Genomic DNA, 26,615 nt, shown 5'->3' with positions numbered 1-26,615 from the left:
TAATTTTACAGTCAAGACAAATCATAGAAAAAAAGTACGCATTATTTCTATGATATCCTAAAACTCAGTACAATGCATGTCCAGATTTGTACACAATGAACGGACCAAAGACTCCAGATATGTCATTCAAGTAATTTTGCTATAAATGATCTCTAGTCTTAATGAAAAAGAAAAAAAAAACACAGGATATTTGACATGAACACCATGAAAGTATGATTTCATTTTGATATTTTGATCCCAGAATTTAATTTTAGAAGTTAAAATTAATTTTTTTCTTTACTGACCCAGAAAAAGAGCTTTTTTCTTAGGGCAATATATGTGCAGAGCTAAAAACATTTCAGAGGAATAAAACAAATTATTGTCCTAGCACATTTCTGGTGAGACTTTTTTTTCCCCTCTGAAGTCACCCATATAGGGCTGGATAACTCTGAAATACATAACAACAGTTGAAAAACTGAGTAACTAAAGGGTGTTATTCCAACTACCTTTAAATGGCATCATATGTGTTTGTATGTAGAATCCATGTGGCTATATTTACACTACACTACAGCCATGTCATAGAAATCTGACGTTGCTATGTAACAAATCTATGTGCTTAATTAAAACACTGGCTTATGTGCAGTTAAGGGAATAATGAAAGCTAATGATGGGCTTTTTGGAGATCAGAAAATAGGCAGATTCTAGATCTGTAGTCTGTAGATTCTGTGTTTCCATTCTCACTCAAGCAAATGAAGTGGATGGTGTGGGAGGCTGAAGCCCTACAAACCTTGTAGCCACATGTGTGTGCCTCAGAGGGTTATCAATTGGCTCGTATTTGTCTTCACTTCCTGATGATTTCTGAAAGCTAGAAATGCTTGAGGTCATTTGTCTCATTTAATTTTCCATTCCCAGCCCAACTGCATGTGCCAGGGGACACTAAACAAGCCCTCAGAACTCATGCACAGAGACCTTCATCTGTCTTGCTTCAGGTGTTCTTGTCTCCCACTCTGCTGTCCTCTCATTTCCACTACAAAGCCACACTGCCGTTTCTGGTTTGCCATAGATCCAGGACCTTGCTGAATACTTCTGGTGTTAAAGAACTCTGGCCTTGGTTTCAAGTGATTCCAAATTAGGATTTTTATTTATTTATGTATTTTTCATGAAGACAGTCACTCATCTGGCAAACCGTGGAATATGTTTTCTTTTATATTCTCATTGTACCTAAATCCACTCCTCTACTCTAGTTGTCTTTGAATCATGAGTAGTTTAAGTAACCAAGTATTGAAAAATGTGTTCCCATTTCCATAATTTTATGGGAAATGTCAACCTTCTGTTTCGCTTTATGATCACCTTGAGATCAACTAGAAATATCATTATTTCAGAGCATGAAAGACATAGATAATATAATATTCAGAACATGAACCTTTGATTCAGCTAAGAGTCAAATCTTGCCTCTCTTGTTTACTAATTGTTTGACCTTAGCCAAACTCTCTAGGATTAAGAAAAGTGCCTTTGTCTATAAAATGGAGTAGTAGTAATACAGAATTCATTGAAATGTGGTCACAAGTAGAACAGATAATTTATGTGAAGCCCTTGTTTCTTTGTCACAGAGAAAGAGCTCAGTAAATGTCAACTCTTATTTTGATAATCATTTTGGCTTTTGTTTTTAATTTTAATCCTTCAGAGGCTTGATTATACTTTGATAAAAATTTTAACTATAAGCACTCCTATCAGTTTCTATTGCTGATAGTCATTAAAGTAATGATCTTGTCTCACTGTCACTAATTCAAGTTTTCACTAAATATGTTTAAAATGAAGAAATCCTAAAATTTATTGCTTTACATTTTCACTGTCTTTATACAACATCTTCTCAAGAAGCACCAGTCTGTATACTGACTATACTATTGTGTATTAATTGAGAATGTTATTTTTTCCTCCAGAACACACTTTAGATGCCCATTTTTATAATACTTTCTTCAGATAAGTTAGTTGATTAATGCCTATTCCATCACCAACCTTGTCCTGTATCCAGTGGCTTTTGGTTCTTTGCACCTGCATAGCAGCATGGTTCTATTTTTCATGCTTGCGGGTGCAAGGCCCTAAGCGCAGAAGTGCGATTCTTTGTCAATAAGTGTTTGCCCTGTAATGGCATAGAATAAAATATAGTATTATGAAACGTGCATAATAAGAGTTAGTTTGGAGATTTAAGGATATCGTTTCTTAACTTGAACCTATTTCTAATACTATAATAATATGTAGAGTTAAGTTTAGTTATTGGGCCATGTAAAATGCCTGTGACCAACAAGGGTCAGAAACAATTTACTTTTTGGGGCATGGAAACTGAAGCTTTGGAAAAATAGTGACTTTCTCTAAGGCAAAGGGTTAGTAAGTGCTGTGAGCAGACTAGAGTCAGGTCTTGGTGATAAACTCTGGGAAGATTCTGCTGCTGTACCATTCTACTGCTTAAGTGTATTTTAATGATAAACATTCTCTTCATCTTGGGATTGTTAGTGGGTCCATATCAAGGATATATACTGACAAATGTCCCCAACCTATTTATTAGAAAATGGCTTGAGTTGCTCTATCCGAAAATTTTGAAAATTGTTACTTTTCATAAATTGGCTATGATGCATCATGAATTTAAAATGTTTTAGCTGACAACCACTGTTTCCAATAACAAACGGCTAACCTGTATGATATAGCCATGCTTCTTAGCATATTACAATATAAAGCCTAAGAAAAATAAAATATAAAGCCTAAGTAACCAAAATCTTTGAAATAAATAATTAGAATATAGTAAGTAAAAGCATGTACAAATACATGATTAAATTTTTACTACTTATTTGAGTTAGCTTAGACCATGTTTTTTGAATCTGCAAATACATAGTTTGGCAAACAGGATATTTTTTGTTGAATACTAATGATTTCTTGAACAGGTTCAGTTTTGAAAATGGCAGCATTGTGCTGTACTTTATGCAGTAAATGAAAAGGTTACTAAGAAGAGAATTATTCTGCATGCTTGTGGTCAAGACTTGAATGGAAGATGGAAAAATGTAATGCTTTGAGTGGTACCATAGCTCTGCCTTAGTTTGGGAACAACTACTATTTTTCTTATGAATCTCTTCAGCAAAGCTTGTATTAGGTTGGTGCAAAGGTTATCGTGGTTTTTGCCATTGAAAGTAATGGCAAAAACCGTGACTACTTTTGCACCGACCTAATACAATCTTAAATATTAAGTGTTTACAATGTGCTTTTTCGATTGTAAAATTTGCTAAAATCTTCACGTACAAAGTATGAACTGGGTGCAACATGGTCCCATCCGTATGTTTATTCCACAGAGGGTATTTAGTAATTATGCGCCACTCCCTTCTTAGGCCTCCCCTGCCTTCAGGTGGTCTTCTATCCAAATTTTTCAGGCTAACAATCCTCTACATTTTTGAGAGATTTTCTTTCTAAACAGAAGTTGGTGTCACTTTGTAGCAACACTGGTCTTCAGCTTGGCATTCTCTGAGGCTCTGTTCCCCTTTGTCCTTGTAGCTTCAGTAGGCCATGAGTCCTGGATCCATGAAGCAGGGGGATCTCAGCTACTCAATTCTATCCAATTTATGTAATAACAAGAAGTATAGCTTGTATGATTCTCTTTCCTGTATTTCTTGTTAAGTAAACATACGTCGTGAAAAAAAGCATTTGTTTTTCTAAGGGACATTAGAATCTAAGCACATGTCAGGAAAATTATGTTTATCACATTAAAAGTGTTTTAGCATCAATACATTTTACAATAGAAAAAAAAATCCTTCCATTATGATATAGAGAAGCCTTGGGCATTTCCTGCCTTGTCTGAGATGAGCTTGCCATTTAAAGTAACACTACACCCATCAATTAACCAAAAAAGGACCATATTAAACTTTTGGGAGAGATGATTTGTCTTTTTATCAAATTCTTTTGATTCTGATTTTCCTTTTGCAAAAATAAGGATGAAGTTTTACTTCATTCATTTTCTCTGGAAATATTTCAATGACAGAGACACTAAAAATGAAATTCACTGATGATCTTAGAAGGAAACGATCATTTTTCCGATGTCTGAAGATCAGGAGACTTTACCAAATGGAAATTCTATTATTAGAAGGAAAAAAATCGTAAATCCGAAGTATGAACATATGGCTAACTTTTTAGTCAAAGAGAATCAAGTTTACATCCTGGCTCTCCATACAACTTACTGATTTGATGTATTTCTAAATGGCTTCACCTTCTGAAGCATCAGTTTCTTCAGCAGTAAAATGGAGCAAACAATACCTGCCTTTTCACACAGTTATGAGAGTTACTCACGTAATATACCAGGAGTGTTGGACACATTTTAGACTCTCAGATTAGAAGGATTTTATCTACAGTGCAGGTCACAGAATGTAAATAAGTCCTATTCAGTTAATTATTCATTGCAACATTTTCATCTCAATGGTGCCCATAAATCAGGAATTTCTTTACTTCCTAATTCATAGGATGTTTTGCAGGGCCTTAATAAGGTAATGTATCTGAAAGTGTTTTGCAAATTAAAGGACCTTTAAAAAATATGGTAACTATTATTTTTTGAAGGCTTTTTTCTATCTGATATCATATTTAACCTTCATGTTTTCTGTGAACTAGGTAGGACAAATGATATTAATCTGATATTATGGAAAGCAGAGACAAACTCTACAATGTAAGATGAGTTTATTCAGGACTAGAATCCAGAATCTTAACTCTGGCATTTGGGTTATTTCCATTCTCAAGTGTTCTTTTTGCTTTGCCTATTTTGCTGATGTGTTGAAATTCCTCTTTCATTTACTCTTCAGTGAGAGCATTCAAATCCTTTCCTCCTTGCTCTCTGCTCACATTCTCCAATAAGCAATGAGCCCAGCTAGTGGTGCACCAGTTTTGGAGAAAATATTCAGCCAGGAGGGATATAAACTATATTTGATGGATTGACTTTTTCCCACTGCATTGTGGCCTCTGCTGTGTTAAAAACAAGCATAAGGCCAGGCGTGGTGACTCAGGCCTGTAATCCCAGCACTTTTGGAGGCTGAGGTGGGCGGGTCACCTGAGGTCAGGAGTTCGAGACCAGTCTGACTAACATGGTGAAACCCCATCTCTACTAAAGATACAAAATTAGCTAAGTGTGGTGGTGCATGCCTGTAATCCCAGCTACCTGGGAGGCTGAGGCAGGAGAATAGCTTGAACCTGGGGGGTGGAGAATGCAGTGAGTGGAGATTGGGCCATTGCACTCAAGCTTGGGCAACAAGAGAGAAACTGTGTAAAAAGAAAGAAAAAGAAAGAAAGAAAGAAAGAAAGAAAGAAAGAAAGAAAGAAAGAAAGAAAGAAAGGAAGGAAGGAAGGAAGGAAGGAAGGAAGGAAGGAAGGAAGGAAGGAAGGAAGGAAGGAAGGAAGGAAGGAAGGAAGGAAAGAAAAGAATAGAAAAAACGAGCATAAGATCCACAAACTAAGATAGCAGCCGTGTACTTCCCTTTCTGCTAGAAACTTTACCTTGTCAATATCTATACTCGTAATACATAGACCTCAATTAGAGGGTTAACAAAATGCCCATTCTGAGTGATTAGAAACATACTTTCATTGGACTCAAGGTGCCATTTAAAATAAATTCTGAACTTTCTGTTAACAATGGCAGACAAAAGTTTCCTCTCCCTTTTTTTTCTCGACATTGTATAATACCAAAAAAAAAAATGAAGACGAGCAGGAAAAAAGAAACTTTATCTTTAAAGAAAAGTGTACATAGCCATACCTCAGGAATCTAGTCAATAAAAAGATATTCCAAACATTATACAAATCACATCACAAACTTCTTCAGAGTGGCAGTGTGTGATTCAGAGGGGCTCAAAACCCTGTTTTATCATTTAATAGCCATAATTGTGGGCAAGTTAGTTATTTTCTGTGCCTCAGTTTTCTCACATGTAACTGAGTAAAAATACTCAGGGCATCTCATGAGGGGTTGTGAAGAATGAGTCCTTACATGCAGGTTGCATGGAACAGCGTCTGCCACATAGTCAGGCACAAAAGTTACTAATGTGTTTTCTTCTCTCCTGTAAAGAAGATGAAGCATAAGTTTTCCAAGGAACTCATAATTTGAGGAGCAAACCAATAGCTCTAGTTGAGAATAAAAAGCTTGGTGAGAGGAAGGCAGCCATTAGGAAGTGTCTGAGCACTGTTAAATGTCAGACAGCGTTAAGCAAGACAGAGCAGGATGAGGAAAGCTGCAGGCACATCATCTCTGTAAGATGCAACCTGCTGGTTTGACAAAGCAGAAGGAACATTTCCTTGCTGTTCTTGATGAGCAGAATCATAAAGAATAAATCACCACATAAAGTACTTTGACTAAAGAAAAAGAATAGGGGTGGAAGGAGTCTTCACTTTGAATGTTGGAGACTTCCTGCTAGCCCAGAGTACAGTCACACCTACCAGGTCAAGTGATGATGTGAAAATCAACAATCAATAGACCAACACTTAAGCTCCTGTGACCAATAATTTACTCAACACTATGTTCTTAACTATCAAGCAGTAGAAAATACCTCCAGTTAATGAATAATAATAAAAAAAAGATCATAGCAATTTTTAATGATAACCAAAAACTAAACAACCCAGATGCCTATTGACAACACAATGGATAAACAAATTTTTGTGTATCCATGCAATAAAACACAATTCATCAACAAAAATGAATGAACTACCAAGGCATGCAACAAAGATGAATTAAACCAGACTCGCACAAGAATACAATTTATTCCATTAAATTATTCCATAATTTATTCCATATATAAATTCCATAAATGGAATTTATAATTCCATTCTTATGAAGTTCAAGAACAAGTTAAACTAATCTATGGTATACTAAATTAAAACAGTGGTTTCCTCTAGGAAGAAGCTGGACATTGACTATGAAAGGACAAGATAGAAATTTCTGAGATGATGGAAATGTTTTGCACCTTGATAGGAGCTTAGTTCATGGATGCATGCATTTATCAAGATTAATCACATTATAACATTTATATAACTCTTAAGATCTTTAATTTGTACAGTATACATTTGCATTTACATTAAAGTATTAAAGAAAGAAGTCAAAATGTTTAACAGTTTATAAACAACACACTGATAAGAAAAAAGCTACCTGAAATATCAGAGCCAGATACAGAATACATATCAGAAGATGTACATGAAGAAAAGTAAATAAGCTTTATAATGTTTGTATTAAGGTTTTGTTTTTCCAATGATCAATTAAAATTATATAAAGATTTTTGGCCTGTCACGGTGGCTCACCCCTGTAATCCCAGCACTTGGGGAGGCCCAGGAGGGCGGAACACGAGGTCAGGAGATTGAGACCATCCTGGCTAACACGGTGAAACCCAATCTCTACTAAAAATACAAAAAATTAGCTGGGCGTGGTGGCAGGCGCCTGTAGTCTCAGTTACTCGGGAGGCTGAGGCAGGAGAATGGCGTGAACCTGGGAGGCGGAGCTTGCTGTGAGTCAAGATCACGTCACTTGCTGTGAGTCAAGATAGCGCCACTGCACTCCGGCCTGGGTGACAGAGCGAGACTTCATCTTAAAAAAAAAAAAAGAGAGATTTTCACAAAATGAAAAGATAGAGAAAAATTGATCTCTTTAACTTAGGAATTCAAAGAAGAGGTGCTATGTCTCAAAGGAGAAATTACAATATTGGTGGAAAAGGAAGAGTAAACTGGATGAGATTAGGAAAAAATGCAAATAAAATATAATATTATTTCAGAAACATGTCTGTAGACATGATCAAAGAAATGGAGGACGGACTTGTGCAAATGAACAAATGAAATAGATATTAAAGACTGATGGAGTAGAGGGACCAGGAGAGAGCCTAATTGGTACTCCTAAAAAAGAGAACACAACAATAAGATAGAGAAAATGTTTAGAGACATATATGAGAAGTGCTTTCTAGAAGTTAATGAAGGCCTGAACTTACAGATTGAAAGAGCAAACTGTATTTATGTTAGGAAAATAATAATAATAATAGTAATAGAGTTTGAAAAATACAAGGGCATCTCAAAATAAAATTATTTTCATAAAGTATAAAAATAAAACTCTATAGCCATCAAGACAAAAATAAAATCAAGTGCTATAACTGAGGAAGAGCATGAAAACCTTGTATTTCTTCAAAGAAACATACAATGCACATAAGCAAAGACAGTATCCAAATAGTCATCAGAGAAAGAACGCGTTTCCCAAGACTTTATATCTGTACATGTTTTTAAAATGAGTAACTTAGAAGTATTATCCAAAATGAAGTCACTTAGAACTATATATAACATGAAGGAATATCAATTCCTTGAGTTCTAATCTCACCCCAGATGATGCCATTATGTTCCCCATCAGTAGGCAACTTACCTTTGCTATTATCCTCCTATTATATCTCCCTCAAGTCATCTAAATGCTGAAATTTTGCAAACAGAATTCAACTCATTTGTACTGAGGCTTCTTACCTCCTAACTAAATGCAAATACTTCCCAAACAACTCCTAAACCCAGTAAAATAAGTCTAATCTATTACTAATGAAAGGTGTTGAAAGGAGAAAGAGAAAGAATAACTTGAGACAATGGGACTTCTCGAATGAAAGGGAACAGCTGGGCATGGTGACTCACATCTGAAATCCCAGTGACTCCAGGGACTAAGGTTGGAGGATCACTTGAGGTCAGGGTTCAAGAATCCTGGGTAACATAGCAAGACTATGTCTCTAAAAAAATTAGCCAGGCATGGTGGCATGAACCTTTTGTCCCAGCTGTTCAGGAGGGTGAGATGAGAGAATCTCTTGAGCCCAGAAGCTCGAGGTTACAGTGAGCTATGATGTTGCCACTGCACTCCAGACTGGGCAACAGAGTGAGATCCTGTCTCTGAAACAATAATCCCGTAACTAAAATAAAATGAGAGGAAGAAATAGTAATGAAAAACATTAAAGAGAGAGAGGCCAGTGGTATCAAGGTGAATTTTTCCCCTTCACATTTAGTCCATGTAAAGTCATAATTTTTATAGTACTCTTGAAAAAAATCTGAGGCCTTCCCATGAATGATGTTACATTACTAGGTGGACTTACAACTGGAACGGAAACAGTGTTGCTTTGTCTAGTGCACAGTATAATGTTGTGAAGCCTATGGCTTTGAGTCTTGTAACATGCAATTCCATTGGCTGAAAAGAGGCAAAAAGAAACATAAGATAAATAAAATGCAGCTTTCCACTGCCTAAGCAGCCACCCACACCTCTTAGAACTGAAGCTCTGCCCTGGAGCAGAGGTCCCTTGTCTCTGATTTCAACATAGCTGGAATGGGCAATTCTCTTCACACTGCTATGTTCTCTCTGCTTTCTCAGAAGCCACGGGAGGCACATCTGCCTGAACGCAGTACAGTCTGTAAGAATTCAAGAAAGAGGAGAGAAACATGAAGGGTGGCTTTTCAGTCAACAGGGACAGGTTTATTTTAAATAAACCTGAGAGGGGCTGCTGGCTAAGTTGGGTCAGAGCCACAGTCGCTTACAGACTAAGAGTTTTTACGGATTTAGGGTGGGAGAGTTTTCAGAGGCTTGGACTGCTTCTGTGTCTCTTTGTTGTGCTTATCTGGGAGGGAAAGTTGTGTGTCTGTTCCCATAAATCTTTCTGCAGCTGCAGGCATATCCCCCAAGTCTGCTTTTAGCTTCCGTATCTTAGTGCACCTGAAAAGAAAGGAATGTGCTTATTAAAGCCCACTGTTTTACTGGGGCCCATTGTATGAGGGTGAAGTTTGGCAGTTACCCAAGAGACTTCCCCCCTGCTTCCCTCTGTGCCTGAACCGTCTTATCTTTGTTTTACTGTCTGCTCTTTCTGTCTGCTTGTAGTTAGAATAGAAATGATCTCCTTGAAATGCATGAGGGTGGAAAGGGAACTGGAACCTAAAGTGGTGGTGTTTGTCCGAGATGACGGTGCTCCTGCTCTGTCACAGCCCAGGAGGGTTGGGGAGTCAGCATGATGAGGGATGTCCCTCTACCAAATATGAACTCAGCCTTCCTTATTTCAGTGGTGAGTTTCTCAGGGTATCCTTTGCTCTTGAATTCCAGTAGCCCACAGAGAAAACGAAATAACGAGATATTTATTGGACTTTCTCCTTTCTCTTTCTAACTTTCTCCCATCCCTCACGTATGCATCCTAAAATCACCAAATAAGCTACCAACAGGAAAATTCTTGCTTCAGGGGAATGAAATTAAAATATACGCTTACAGGATCTGTAAGTTAGGTGGTCCTGGGAGCAGTGAGTCAAAACCAGGAATATAATATTAGCACTTAATGATTGGACTTATCTACAGGTCTTAAGTGACATGAACGCTGTGAGGAAGGATCAAGTCACTGGAAGAATCCCAGTGAGGCAGCTATTCCTCTTGTGTTAGATTAAAGATGACTTTCCAGCTTAAATAAAACATGAAGTAACCTCTAAGTAGATTAGAAAATGAAAGAATATAAATGCCTCCAGTTTTCCAGGAAATGCTGCAGCACAGTCACAGTGACAAGGCAAGCTCCGAGATTAGCCCTGGCCCCTTCCCGCAGAGAGGGGACATAATATACTGCATTGCATAAAATATCTTCTCCTTTTGAAGCAATGGAATGATTGCTAATGGTGACTGCTTTCTGAAACAACAAATTAATGAGATTCCATTTAAAATTCTTTCCCCAAATGCCTTCAGTTTATTTTCTCATTAAGCAAAGGTCTTGGGGTGGCAGCTGTGACTTTGTTGGGTTAATGATAGAGGAACATGAAAAAAGCATCCAGACTTTGAGGGGATGAAAGGATGGACACCTGGGAGATACAATTGTAGATGAACAATCCTTTCTGATGATCCGTCACCCAGGAAAGTGCAAAAACTGATTTATTTCCGGTAAAAATAGCTTTTTAACTTTTACTTTATGTTTTTTCTAGGTTTTTTTTTTTTTTTTTTCTGATCTATGCAGAGCTCACTCCCCAAGGAAAAGTTTAGTTCAGGCATTCACACCCCGATCTTTTATGGAGGAAGTGTAAAGGGTTTTGATTGAACCTTGAGAGCAGCTAGGTTCCTTCATTATCACGCCAGCAGGTCTGCAGGGATGCGTAGGAGGTGGTGCATCTTGATTCAAGGGACGTTTCACAGAAGCCTGTTTTAAAAGTATGATGACCTCACCCGGGGCTCACTGACTTCTCCCATCCACTCTGCCAGGACCATCAAGGTCAGAATAAAAGCAAGCCAGCTCCAAGTGGAGTGGTTGTGCAGCATTTGAATTTCCGTGAGATGGAGAGATCATACTTTTCCATGTTCTTAATGCCAAAAACTACCTTTGTACAACACCTTAATTCATGGTACATTTTCCTATTCATATAGAGTAGAAATGAAAATTACTTCTTTTTAGCAATGAAGTCATGAGGACTTAAAAGTTAAATAGCAAGAGTAAAATCTCAGCATTAATAAGGGGAAAGCTAGGATTTGAACTGATGTTATCTGACTTTGAAATCAATTTTCTTTGTCACATGGTGCCTAGAAAAGCGCCTTGTTTTATAGATTTTCAACGAATTTGAATTGTCTGATGAATCTTCTCCAATCTCTTCTATGACTCGTCATTTTCTCATTAACTTTGCAAAAGGAAAATGAACAGTAAGGAAAAAACACCTGTACCAGAAACAGCATCTAAGCTTGAAAAAGAAGGATAAAAATATATCCTGTATTTCTAATGAAAATGTATACAATGTGAACATCATTGCTAGCTCTCAATGAACACAATTTGAAGAACAGGGCAAGTTATTTGCCATACATTTATTTAAAGTGTTTAAATGTCTTTTAACATTGAACCTATAATAATTTATCGAATAGAACTACTTTGAACTATTTTAATAAATAGATTTGGAGATTGATATGGTTTGGCTCAGTGTTCCTACCCAAATCTCATCTAAAATTGTGATCCCCATAATCCCCATGGGTCCAGGAAGGAAACTGGCTGGAGATGATTGGATCACGGGTTGATTTCACCCATGCTGTTCTAGTGATACTGAGTGAATTCTCATGAGACCTGACGGCTTTGTAAGTGTTTGACAGCTCCTCCTTCACACTCTCTCTCTTTCTCTATTGCCACCTTGTGAAGAACATGCCTGCTTCCGCTTTCACCACAATTGTAAGTATCCTGAGGCTTCCCCAGCCTCGCAGAACTGTGAATCGATTAGACCTCTTTCCTTTATAAATTGCCCAGTCTCAGGGAAGTTCTTTATAGCAGTGCAAAAATGAACTAATACAGAGATTTTTGAAAACTCTGAAAATGGAAGTTTTCCCTCCCATCCGTAAACCCATTTTATCTAGGATAGTCTTGGGTATGTAATATTTATTGAATAAATACTTGCTAATTGATTGTAAATCATTGAAATATAGGATCAATGGTAAATGTGGTAGGTTAAATGATATATGTGAGGAAACTATGCTGCTTATTGTGTCAGTAGATAAGTGAATAGGAAATGTGTTACATATTAATGGTGTTTTGCTATTATAAAAAAATGGAGACTACCTGTTCTACATTTTTTTTTTTTGAGACGGAGTCTAGCATTGTCGCCCAGGCCTGAGTGCAGTGGCATGATTTCGGCTCACTGCAAGCTACGCCCCCCAGGTTCATGCCGTTCTCCTACCTCAGCCTCCCAAGTAGCTGTGGCTACAGGCACCCGCCACCACGCCTGGCTAATTTTTTGTATTTTTTTAGTAGAGACGGGATTTCACCATATTAGCCAGGATGGTCTCGATCTCCTGACCTTGTAATCCGCCTGCCTCGGCCTCCCAAAGTACTGGGATTACAGGCTGAGTCACCGTGCCCGGCCTGTTCTACGTCTTTAATAATTAAAGTACTCAAGTGGCAACAGGATGGATTAATAAGATCTAGCTAAGAAATCTCAAACTCTGGGTTGAAATACAATGAAAAGTAGTAAAATTCCCCTAAAAGAAGATGAAGATGAGAAGTATATCTTTTTTGAATTGTTTGGGAACAATAGCTAAAAAATGTCCTCAGCTAAATTTTTTGGTTGACTACAGTTTAGTAAGAGATTACTATTTCTTAGTTGGTCATCTCCACCCTGTTTCATGTCTTGAAGTCTGTGGTCTGTAACAATGAGCCTCTTTGCCTTCTGATGTTTGGCTGATGTGAGCTAATGGGAGGCACTTGCTGGAGGTTTAAGGGTAGGAGAAAATAATGCACAGCTGTTCCCCACAGCTTCCTCCTGCAAGGTGAGCTGTTTCCCTTTCCTGAAGGCTACAGCTCCTTCAAGGTCTCTCTCCATCCTCTGTTGCCCTAGGGAGTGAGTGCCCCGCAGTGCTATTAGTCTGCTGATTTAGGGAAAGAAAGGAATTAGGCAGCTGGCTTCTAACCCGCTTCCTTTCCTTTCATGATAAAGTGTTCCTTGGAAAAAATAATAAAGGCAGGAGACCCGGTCTATTCCGCAGGTAAACATGATAATCAACCTTCTGGCAACTAGACTGAGGGTGTGGAGTGTTTTAAGTATGAGTATTTCGGATTACTTTAGGTGAAGAAACCAATAATCTACAGATTTGCTGTCCAGGGACATAGTTCCCTTGAAAAATAATATAAATTATGTAATTATCTGTGCAGAAAGTAAAGATGTTTAGATGTTCCATGCTGTTTGAGGAGGTACTTTACTTAAAAACATCATCTTTCAACCTGGACCAGGTAAGGATCTAAGACAACAGAGTTGATACCGAGGATCACTTTGCTTTCCCATACCTCCTCAGTGCCTGCATCTTTATGTGATCTCTGATTAATATAAGTATAGTTTCACCATCTTTTCTTTGTGTCTCTCAGCTTTTCTAAATTCTATTAAACGTTTCTTCATTAAACTCTTGCCAAATACCCGGTTTGAATATGCTATGGCTTCCTAGCTAGTATCTAGACTAAAATGGTATTGTTGCTTTTCAGCATTTTAAAAATATTGATGTTAATTGTTGTGTTCGTTTTTAACTTGAAGTGATGCATTGTGGCAATGCAAGCACCTAGCTTGTTTCAGCAGTAAGGCAACCAATCAACCAATGCTTTATGTGTAATATTCACGTACAAGACTATTCCCTTAATTCTGTGGTCACTAACAAAATGGACCTTGTGTCTGTCCTCTTCAGGAAACAAGACACACAGATTAAATAAAAAGGCAAGTAGCAGTACAAAAATAGGTGCTACGGTACAAATGATCATGGGCATTGGCAGGATGCCTCATTTAAAAAATTGTGAATAATGTTTTTTGCATGTGTGTTCCACATTTTTTGTCCATTCATCAGTTGATGATCATTTAGGTTGTTTCCAATTCTTGGCTATTGTGAATCATGCTGCAATGAACATGAGAGTGCAGCTATCCCCTTGCAATATTGATTTCAAGTCTCTTGGATATATATCTAGAAGAGGGAATGCTGGGTCATATGGTAGCTCTATTTTAATTTTTTTGAAGAAGATCCACTCTGTTTTTCATAGCAGCTACACCATTTTTACTTTCTCACCAATTGTAACATGGATGAACCTGAAGGAAATCATAATAAATAAAATAAGCCTATCACAGAAGGAGAAATACTGCACTGACCCATTTATATGAGGTATTGAAAAAAAAAATGAACTCATAGAAGCACAGAATAAAATGCTGGTTGCCAGAATAAAATGCCAACTAAAGAGAGGGGAAAATGCAGAGTTGTTATTCAGTGAGCATAAAGTTTCAAATATGCAAGATAAGTTCTAGAGATCTTCTCTACAAACAGTGTCTATAGTTAACAATATTGTATTGTGCCTTAAACATTTTGTTAAGAGAGTGTATTTCATATTAAGTGTTCTCACCACAAAAACAAACATAAATAAAGGGGGCATTAGAAGCTTTTGGGAGTAATGGATATGTTTCTCTCCTTGACTATGGTGATAGTTTCATAAGTATATGCATATGCCAAAACTCAAAAATTGTATCCATTAAGTTTGTACAGTGTTTATACATTAATCATCCCTTAATAAAGCTGTTTTAAAATCATGGAGTATAGAGTTAAACTTTTGTATGGTCAAATTTCTTTAATGTGGTCTTATTATGTGGACTGAGACAAGTTATCTATTTGTGTAAGTCCTTAGTAGAAATAATAATATTGGTCTGATAGGATTGCAGTGGGAAATAAATTCAATAATGTTTATGTAATTGACTGGAATGGCTTGGAATATCAGAGAGTCAGCATATCTTATTCCCTCCTCCCTTCTTGTATTTCTAGAGGATACTTCCTAGTGGAATTTACACAAAAACAAATCTCAGTATTTAGCTTGTGTAATTCAATTATCCTCTAGTTTTTCAGCATCAGTAAAGTAGGGACATAATACTTCTTGTCATTGTTGTAGATAGCAGCTGTGGTTCACTTAGCAATGAGTGGCACATGCTGAAAAGAAGCCAGTATGGACACCAAGGATAAGAAAAACAGGAAGTGGCAGCACATGGGGCAGAAGATGGGTGAGAGGAGAACGGTGAAGAGGACGCACAAGTCCCATAGACAACAGAGGTAAAAAGAAATAACAGGAGCAATGGGGGAAAAAAACTCATTTGGCAGATACTTTTCTGTTCCCAGCATTAGCCAAGCAATATGGTTAGGCTTTGTATACCAACCCAAATCTCATCTTGAATTGTAATCCTCATAATCTCCAAATGTCTAGGGAGAGACCTGGTGGGAGGTGACTGGATCATGGGAGCAGTTTCCCCCATACTGTTCTTGTAATAGTGAGTGTGTTCTCACACGATCTGATAGTTTTACAAGGGGCTCTTTCCCCTTTGTCCCTTTCTGCTACCATGCAAGAAGGTCCGAGCTTGCTTCCTGTTAGCCTTGAGCCATGACTGTAAGTTTCCTGAGGCCTCCCCAACCATGTGAAACTGTGAGTCAATTAAACCTCTTTCTTTTATAAATTACCCAGTCTTGTGTATTTTTTATAACAGTGTGAAAACGAACTAATACACCAAGACATTGGTCAGTGGCAAGGATGACCAAAAAAAAAGGTAAAAGTATGATAGAGTAGATTAAGGTAGATGAGGGAATGCAAAAATAGAAAGGTAGAGGCAAAGGGAAAAGAAATAAAAATAATTTTGGTTTGCATCTCCCATAGATTTCACAGCAGTTGACAGAGATGAAAGAAATACACGAGAAACACATATTAAGAATTATGGAATTTCAGACTGGGCACAGTGGCTCATGCCTGTAATCCCAGCACTTTGAGAGGTCGAGGCAGTTGGATCACTTGAGTTCAGGGGTTTGAGACCAGCCTAAGCAACATGGCAAAACCCCAACTCCATCAAAAATACAAAAAATTAGACGGGTATAGTGGTATGTGCCTGTAGTCCCAACTACTCCGGAGGCTGAGGTGGGAGCATGTCTTGAGCCTAGGAGGTCAAGGCTGCAGTGAGCTTAGATCATGCCACTGCACTCCAGCCTGAGTGACAGAGTGAGACCGTGTCTCAAAAAAAATTACATAGAATTTCAATTAGTGCAGCAGGAGAATCACCTTGACAAGGATTGGAAACCACTGCCAGCACAGGAGTGAATAAATCTTGAACAAATATGATGAATACTCAATGAATATTATCTTCTTTAACTACAGTCCCAAGAATTAAGAATTTTGATGTGGATCTTTAGCTTCACAGAGAAACTAGATTGATTTTGGAAACTTCGTATTAGGAGAAAAAGTACGAAGACTACATAGAGCACCTTATAAATGATTCTAGTGAATGCATCATGATAAAGATACATAATAATGTACAGGGTCAAAAGAATTGAAATGTATAAACTGTTGAGACTAACCAGAAGAAAGGAAGAAGTAAAGTTGAAATGAGAGGTTAAAAAGAAAATTAATGGCAAGGAAATAGAGGAATACCGTCTTGGCACTACATCAGGAGTTGGCCATTTATTTTTTCTATAAAAGACCAGAGAGGAAATAGTTTTAACTTTGCAGGCCATTTGATCTCTGTTGAACTACTCTACTTTGCCCTCTTAGTGCAAAAGCAGCCATAGGCAATATGTAACAAATGAGCATGACTGTTCCAGAAAATCTTTCTTTACAAAAACAAGTGATGGGTCTGATTTGGCCTGTGGGTGATAGTTTGCTGACTCCTGCACTATACTCTTATCTCTGGTAGAGAAAAAGAGAGTGTAGCCCCTAACAAAAAGGACTAAAGTCAGGCAGGAAGTTTGCACAGAGGTAGAGCTGGGTAGGTAGGGTGGATTTGAGAAACACTTCCAATTCCAGGTGATATTCTGTCTCATTTATTTTAGAAGTTCAAGTAAAGGTTTCTAAAAGCTGTCCCCCGATCTAACTTAGAAAAATTGCTGTGAATTTGTGGAATCATGTTTCTTACAGGGGGCAAGCTAACCCCTCCCTATGGATTCTTATGAAAACAACCTAGAGGTTTAGGATTTCTTTTTTTGTTTATTTGTTTGATAAATAAATTTTATTCATTTTTTTAATTATACTTCAAGTTCTAGGGTACATGTGCACAAAGTGCAGGTTTGTTACATATGTATACATGTGCCATGTTGGTGTGCTGCACCCGTTAACTCATCAGTTACATTAGGTATATCTCCTAATGCTATCCCTCCCCCACTCCTCCCACCCCATGACAGGCCCCAGTGTGTGATGTTCCCCTTCCTGTGTCCAAGTGTTCTCATTGTTCAATTCCCACCTATGAGTAAGAACAAGCAGTGTTTGGTTTTCTGTCCTTGCAATAGTTTGCTCAGAATGATGGTTTCTAGCTTCTTCCATGTCCCTACAAAGGACATGAACTTATCCTTTTTCATGGCTGCATAGAATTCCATACATATATGTGCCACATTTTCTTAATCCAGTCTATCATCGATGGACATTGGAGTTGGTTCCAAGTCTTTGCTATTGTGAATAGTGCCACAATAAACATACGTGTGCATGTGTCTTTATAGCAGCATGATTTATAATCCTTTGGGTATATACCAAGTAGTGGGATGGCTGGGTCAACGGACTCTACAAGTTTGAAATCAAGGAGGACAGGATTAACTATGTGCCATTTGTGACTTTTTCTGGGGTAACTAATGATATAACTTTCACAGAAAAGAGCTAAAAGCCCATCCTAAGTGGGCTCAAGAGAGCATCTGAATATACCAGGCAGTCAGAAAATGTGCTCCAGGTGTGGAGAACAAGGACATTTCTGAGCCTTCTGTGGAACTGGAATGGTGTGTAACTTTCGTAATGAGAAAGGTCGTAGCTATGCAGACCATGAAAGCGTGTCAGTAGGAGAAGAAAACGGCCCCATGGGGCCAGCTTCACAGGCCGAGAATGAAAGAGTCACCCCTGCCCAAGGTAATGTAGCTGTGGGAGAAGAGTGAAGCTTTAGAAAGTCATTGCCAAGAAGATATGGCAAGGAAAATTAGAAAGGTGAATTTCAGGTTGTTGATGGAATGGATTCCGCAATGGCAAAATAAAGAAGCTGAGGTGAAGAATACATAGAGCAAGACAAATTAGGGGCAGAGGAGGTGGGAAGCTGGCTCCTGTTGAGGAAAGAGACAAATAAGGGCTATTTTATTTAAAAAATGAATTGTGTGAGAGCCACAGGTGATGAAAGGGAGGAAACAGAGGCAACACGAGGAAAGATGGATCAGAAAGAAAGGGGCTACCACCTCCCATCCCCAGAATAGAGGGTTCCCCAGGAGAGCTGCAGTAAGGAGGCCCAGGAGGAAATAGCAGAGAATCTGATCTCAGAGGAAATGGCATCAAGAAGTCAAAAGGGAAAATAAAAGGGGGAGTTCAAAGAAAGTCTCCAAAGAGTATTTCAATCAACAGAAAAATGCAGCAAAGCATTATTGAAAGCAGAAATACAGACTCCTGCTAACAGAGGAATAAAGAACTCTGAAGAAGGGACACCAGGAGATGGGAAGGGAATGAGAGTTTATTATGTTAGGTTTGTGAGGAACCAGAATGCAATTTAGGTTTTGAAAGATTTGAAGGAGATTTGTTTGCTCTTTGGGAGAGAAATTATAAATAGCTCATCATCTCATTCAATTCTGCCAGGAGTTCTCTAAAAAATATTCTGCAAATGTAAGATATTGTTATAAAAAATTAGCCGGGCGCGGTTGTGGGCGCCTGTAGTCCCAGCTACTCGGGAGGCTGAGGCAGGAGAATGGCGTGAACCCGGGAGGCGGAGCTTGCAGTGAGCCGAGATCACGCCACTGCACTCCAGCCTGGGCGACAGAGCGAGACTCCGTCTCAAAAAAAAAAAAAAAAAAAAAAAAAAAAAAAAAAAAAAAAAAAGATATTGTTATATATTAAAATGTATGTCCTAAAGTACACATTTGGTGCTGAGTACTGGATTAGTCAATGTGATAGAAAAATAGGAGTTAAGTACATATACAATGGAAAAATAAATATATACATATAGAATATGTGTATATATGTATGCATGATACATTTGCACACTAGTGCAAAAGGTTAATTAGCAATTATGTATCTAATAGATACTCAATTCATTAAATAAAGTAATTAAACACAGGATGATGAAGAAATCAATAGTGCAGATGTGTGTCTGAATCATGGTTCACATAGTTTGGCTACTACTTTACTGACATGCAAAGGTAGATATCAAAGCCATAAAACTGATGATTTCTCACTGATGGGAATAAGAAACTGGGCTCTGAGCTTTATGACTGGCATGTTGCTATTTCCAGACAACTAAGTGTCTTTTTTGGAGAGGGGAAGCTGTGGCAACATCACTGCTGAAACTTCTTTTTTACACATTTTAGTTGTTTTTCTTCAATTGGTTATTTAACTTCTTCACAGAGTATGCGTTCACTTTACTGTCCCTAGTATCATTAGTTTCTTTTTATCTCTTTCTTATCCCTCTACATGGCATAGGAGAAAATTTGGGCTCATCCTGGGAACAGAGAGCTGAGGGGATAGGATAGGATAGGATAGGATAGGATAGGATAGGATAAGATGGTATGGGTTGAGATGGAATGGGATGGGATAGGATAAGATAGGATAGGATAGGATAGGATAGGATAGGATAGGATAGGATAGGATAGGATAGGATGGGATGGGATGGGATGGGATGGGATGGGATGGGATGGGATGGGATAGGAAAAGAAAGAATAGGATAGGACAGAATGGGAAAAGCTAGCATAAGATAGGATAGGAAAGGAAAGGAAAATAAAGCATGGGATGGGGTGGAATGCAATGGGATGTGACAGGATAGGATGGGATAGAGTGGGATAGCATGGGGTGGGATGGGTTGGGTTGGGATAGGAGAGGATAGAATAGGATGGGATGGGATGGGATGAGATAGGATAGGATAGGATAGGATAGGATAGGATAGGATAGGATAGAAATAGGATAGCATGGGGTGGGATGGAATGTTATGGGATAGGAGAGGATAGCATGGGATAAGATAGGATAGGACAGGAGAGGATAGCATGGGGTGGGATGGGGTGGGTTGGGATAGGAGAGGATAGGATAGGATGGGATGGGATGGGTTGGGATAGGATAGGATAAGATAGGATAGGATAGGATAGGATAGGATAGGATAGGATAGGATAGGATAGGATAGGATAGAAATAGGATAGCATGGGGTGGGATGGGTTGGGTTGGGATAGGAGAGGATAGAATAGGATGGGATGGGATGGGATGAGATAGGATAGGATAGGATAGGATAGGATAGGATAGGATAGAAATAGGATAGCATGGGGTGGGATGGAATGTTATGGGATAGGAGAGGATAGCATGGGATAAGATAGGATAGGACAGGAGAGGATAGCATGGGGTGGGATGGGGTGGGTTGGGATAGGAGAGGATAGGATAGGATGGGATGGGATGGGTTGGGATAGGATAGGATAAGATAGGATAGGATAGGATAGGATAGGATAGGATAGGATAGAAATAGGATAGCATGGGGTGGGATGGTATAGTATGGGATAGGAGAGGATAGCATGGGATAGGATAGGATAGGATAGGATAGGATAGGATAGGATAGGATAGGATAGCATGGGGTGGGATGGGTTGGGTTGGGATAGGAGAGGAGAGGATGGGATGGGATGGGATGGGATGGGATGGGATGGGAAAGATAGGATAGGGTAGGATAGGATAGGATGAAATGGGATGGGGTGGGATGGGATGGGATAGCACAGGATAGAGTAGGGTAGGATAGGATAGGATAGGATAGACAAGGTAGGATAGGATAGAATAGCATGGGATGGGATGGGATGGGATGGGATGGGATGGGATGGGATGGGATGGGATGGGATGGGATGCGATGAGATGGGAAGGGAAGGGAAGGGAAGGGAAGGGAAGGGAAGGGAAGGGAAGGGAGGGGAAGGGAAGGGACAGGATAGGACAGGATAGCTTAGGATAGTATAGGATAGGATAGCATAGTGTAGGATAGTGATGACAACTGCAGTCTTAAAGTCTCATGTAAATGTCACAAAAATTGACTCCCTCTTGATTCTGTCCCCATAGCAACCTCAGGGAGACACTCTTGCTATTTTGTCTTTATTTGTCTTTATTTGCTTTTGCTATTAAAATTAATGGACATTATCCTTTTGTGTAAAAATATAACATCGACTTAATAGTTAGAAAAAATACAGCTGGGCTCAGTGGCTCACGCCTGTAATCCCAGCACTTTGGGAGGCAGAGGTGGGTGGATCATGAGGTCAGGAGATCGAGACCATCCTGGCCAACATGGTGAAACCCCATCTCTACTAAAAACACAAAAATTAGCTGGGCATGGTGACGAGCACTTGTAATCCCAGCTACTCGGGAGACTGAGGCAGGAGAATTGCTTGAACCGAGGAGGCAGAGGTTACAGTGAGCCGAGATCACGCCATTGCACTCCAGCTTGGGCAACAAGAGTGAAACTCCATCTCAAAAAAAAAAGAAAGAAAGAAAAGAAACAATGCAACATATAGAAGGGACATCCTTTCTTAATCACTTAGACACTGGATGGTAAATATTTAGACCACATTCATTCATCTTCCTGCTTCTCTATTTCCCCTGAACACTGTGCACATCACAAATCAACATCATCATCATGTCCCTCTTTAACTTAGAGAAGTATTTGTCACCTGAGACTGATTTATTTTAAAATTTGTCCTATTAATGAAGTACTAAATGAACCCCTAAAAATGACCTTACCTACGAAAAAAGATCAGAGAAATGTCAGGAATTTATAATGTGTGATAAATACATGACATAATGTAAGAATAATAAATGTTGCTTAATTTTTGGTAACTAGAATCCTCTAAACATCATAACTTGTTAACATTATAGATCTTTCTAAGAAATGTCTAGGGTATTACACAGACGTCCTGCAAACAGACCCATTCATTCATTCATTCATTCATTCATTCAATAGTGTTATTGAACACCTACTTGGTTCCAGGTGCATTGAATTAAGTAGATCTTATGGGAAAGTGCTCTTTTTCATGATCTTTTCTTGAGAAATATAAAGGTGATTCATAGCTGCAATTTAGTCACATACTTTTTAGAGAGGTATTGTTATATGAATTCATCTATGAAGCGTCTGTGGAAAACAACTTCTCAGTATTAATTTTATATTAAAACATTATAGTAATCATAATGTTGGTGGTTAGCCTTTAATAAAAAAAATGGGCCTATGTCTAGCTACTTCAATCACTTGTGGTTTTTAAAAAAGTCTATGTAATAAAAAATGTTCTCTGAAAAGTTTAAAAGTGGATCTCTTTTTAAATTTTTATATAGATTTCAAATTCCTAAGAGAGAAACATTGTCATAATGTAATTTTTCAAGACTTTCTCCTCAGAGTCTAAACTGCTCCAAGTTCAAGACAGTTTTCTCCTTAATCATATGAATATTTTATGCAACTATAATATCCTATTGTATTAATATAAATCAAGCTTGCCTCAAAAATTTAAATTTGGGCAGATTCTTCTTTGGACAATTTATCTGATATATTCCTCTAATTCTAACGGAATATACTTTTCCTGGAGTTCAAAATTTCATTGACTTTCTGAGAATAAAAATGCAAGCAACTCATTATTCTTGCCTATGGGGAAAGGAGCAAGCAGGGATAAAAGAAATCCGAGGGTAATCCCTAAGACTCGTTTTAATGATTACTTTCAAGTCCTTTAATAAAGCTTCTGTGCTGAGCCCCACAGTGGGCAGACAGGAGGGGCTGCAGGCTCCAGTCTGATCCCTTCTCTCTAGCTCTGGACACACCGGGACTGAAGGAACTCCCGGGTGAAATGCACAGAGGCAGCACCAGAAGATAAGCAAAAGGGAAGCTTGGGGATGAAGCTAAGTATTAGTTAAATCAATTTTTCTCCCTTCTGTGATTCCACTATACTTAGTTCTAATTCTATCATATCCCTTCCCATACTGAATTATAGTCAGGTATCTAGGCATCCCACACTGCCTAGATCCATTATCATTGATTCATTCAATGTGTTTATTGAGCGTCACCTGTGTGCAAGACACTAGGAGCCATTAGAGAATAATAGAAATTGAATCTTCTTTGGGCATGTCTTATTTTGGTGCCTTTAAGTTACCCTTAAAAGGGACAGAAACTTCTGTCAGTTCAATGTGTGGGGTAAAACTGCCATCTAAAGCAGCAGGAAGTTCAGAGTTGTTTCCAGGCCCCATGCATACGCTTATTTCAATGTGACATACATTGGTGTGTGAGCAGGCTTAGTTTTCTGGTCATTATTTCTGTTCCTTTTCTATTTTTGTGACAAAGGAGTATGGGCATGACCCTTTGTTTTAAGGGTCCTTGGGATCTTTTTCTAATCAGGTATGGTAAGACATGCAAACAGGCAAATTATTGTCATGAAGCAAGAAAACATTTTACATTTACTGATTCCTGAAAACAAGGAAGCACCCCACAGGATCACGTGGGGAAATGCCAGCATCAGTCAGGAGACAGAGGGAGTGAGGGAAAACCTAGGTAAGAGCCCCTATTATGGTTTCCACAGGAAGAAATGAGAGAGGCAGAGTATGTTTTGGATTGACTAGTTTGAATAATTTCAGTGGGCTCTGGGGAATAGGGGCTGTCTCCCTGTCTCCAGTTGTCTGGTATCCGACCCTGGAGTGATTCGGGCAGGGCTATAGGGCCTTGAGTATAAGAACCCCATAAGGAATCAACTGGAGATATTGGCTCTGGATTGACTGATTCGTATATAAAAGACACACTCCTAGGTGAGTTGTTTGCCATTTCTAGGAATTAGTTAACCCTGAGGAAGGCAGCAAGGATTCAAATTATCAGAAAAATTTAAAAGCCTTGCTTTTTTAATTATTTAGATTATGATCATTTGTTCTAATTTTTTTCATTAGTACGAACATTTGACTCTAGATTCAAACTAATGAAATCCTGTGCTACAGATCATTTCTATGCCCAATTAAGTTAAGTCTTTCTTATAATAATATTTCTTCATGCCAAATCTGATTAAAGGTTTATGTTGATTCAGTGTATTGAGCACCCTTGTATACCGTGTGTTACTGAGTCAGTGAGTATGATGACTGACCCATTGACTCAGTAAATGCACACACAAACACACACATATACAACGGTGCTCAATACAGGGCTATTAGTGAATACAAAATCTAGAAATAACTTAAATATTTTTTAAGATTAGATTGGTTAAATAAATTATGACACATCCGTATAATGGAATTTAGCAGAAAAATTTTATATCATATTTTTGAATAATATTTAAATAATATAATGCTCATTAAATGATAAAAATTCAAAGAAATGTAAATATGGTAATGTCGCTTATAAAATAAAAGCATAGATAAATGATCAGTAGATGCCTGAACATATATATTTATCAGGAAGTTACAAAAATCATATTCCTGAATCATATGAGTCAATTTTTTTCTCTATACTCTTCTGTATTTAGCATTTTTTACTTTTGTAATCAGAAAAGTACATTTTACTTAACAAGTGAAGGATTTACTGCTCACTAGAAACAGAACTAAATTATTCATTTAACTGATATTTTTGAGCAACTACTGCACGTTGGTAATACAGTAGATACTGAAGAATCAATATGAACATCCTTCTGCCTTCCTGGAGTTTATTTAGATTGGCGAATGCTGATAAATAAATAAGGAATTATAGTGTAGCAGGATATTTCCCTGACCCCTTCGCAGGACTCACAACAAGGGTGCCTAATTTACTCAGCCTGCTGCTCTCAGCTCTTCCCAAGGGGGACAAAGAAGCAAGGAGAAGAGGAACATGCTGTCCTCTTGTGGGGTGGGGCACAAAGAAGCCTGGAGAAGTGGAACAGTTTTCTATAGCAAGACTGACAGCTGGGGAAAATTTATCCAGGAGCACACGTGGGTCTTACGTGAATGCAGTGAGTAAGTTTTAGTCACAAAGCTCAGAGAGCTTCTAACCACAGATGGTTCAAAATACAGCTCATCCCCAGGGCCCTAGGCCTGATCTGTAGGATGATCTCACCGAGCTGAGGCTAAGCCCGCTCCTAAAAAGTGGCCGACGGAAGTCAGCTGACCCTTTAATTTAAGGGACTGCATGAACACCCAGAAGTTACTTTTGGCCCGCTGAAGCCCGGAGTTAGCCTCTTGGAGGAGAAATGGGGAACCACCTTATTTTAACAATCATAGGAGCGAGCAGGCGAACCTGGTTGTGTGGTCTGCCCTGGCTTGGATGGACTGAGGGTCTTGGATTGGGCTGAGCTCACCGCTAGGGCAGTGGAAAATAGAAGTGGGACATGACATTCTTCCAGATGGGGGAGTTGTTCTTTAAGAAAAAAAAATACGTTATACCAATACAAAATTAAGTCGAAAAGATTATATTTATTTAGAATAAATAAATTAATTAAAGTTTGAGCAGTGTAGAAAGACCCTGTCTCTACAAAATATTAAAAAAATTAGCCAGGCATGGTGGCCTATACCTCTTGTTCCAGCTGTACAGGAGGCTAAGGCGGGAGAAGCACCTGAGCCCAGGAGTTTGAGGCTACAGAGGACTATGACCACACCTCTGCACTTCAGCCTGGGTGACAGAATTAGACCCTGTTTCTAAAAAAAAGAAAAGAAAAAAATTACTAAATTACAAATATACAAAAGCTGATAATATCCCCTAATTTAAAAATTCTGGAAGAATAACCATGTATTTTTTATGAATTAACATTATTTTAAATCTCTATCCTAAATTTTTATGTTTGATAGATAATTCTGTTTACTTCCTTATGTCAAAATACAATAAATTTGTAATATTTTAGAATGAAGAAAAAGATACTTTTTTTTAGTATGATGGGTCCACGTTTTATGATGATGATGATGATTTATTATTAATTTATTATTTTTTCAATTTTTTGATAATATCTTTCAAATTGAGAACTAGTTGTTGGTAATTAATTTCTTCTTGATTTTAGTATAATAGTTTAAACATTTTGAGCTTTCGTTCATTACTCTTTATTTGTTTACTTTTCTTGGCGTTCACTAAGCTATTCCTTCTTGTTATATTAGAATTTTGATACAGTCAACAATCCGGAAAGAAACAACAATTAATCTGAAATTTAAATCGCATATATTTTTATTTTAAATTTGTAAAATCTGACATTTTCACACAGGTTAAAT

Source organism: Macaca thibetana, chromosome 12 (genome assembly GCF_024542745.1).
Source record: "Macaca thibetana thibetana isolate TM-01 chromosome 12, ASM2454274v1, whole genome shotgun sequence".
NCBI lineage: Eukaryota > Metazoa > Chordata > Mammalia > Primates > Cercopithecidae > Macaca > Macaca thibetana.
The sequence above is the reverse complement of the archived record's forward strand: the minus strand, read 5'-3'. Positions refer to the sequence as shown.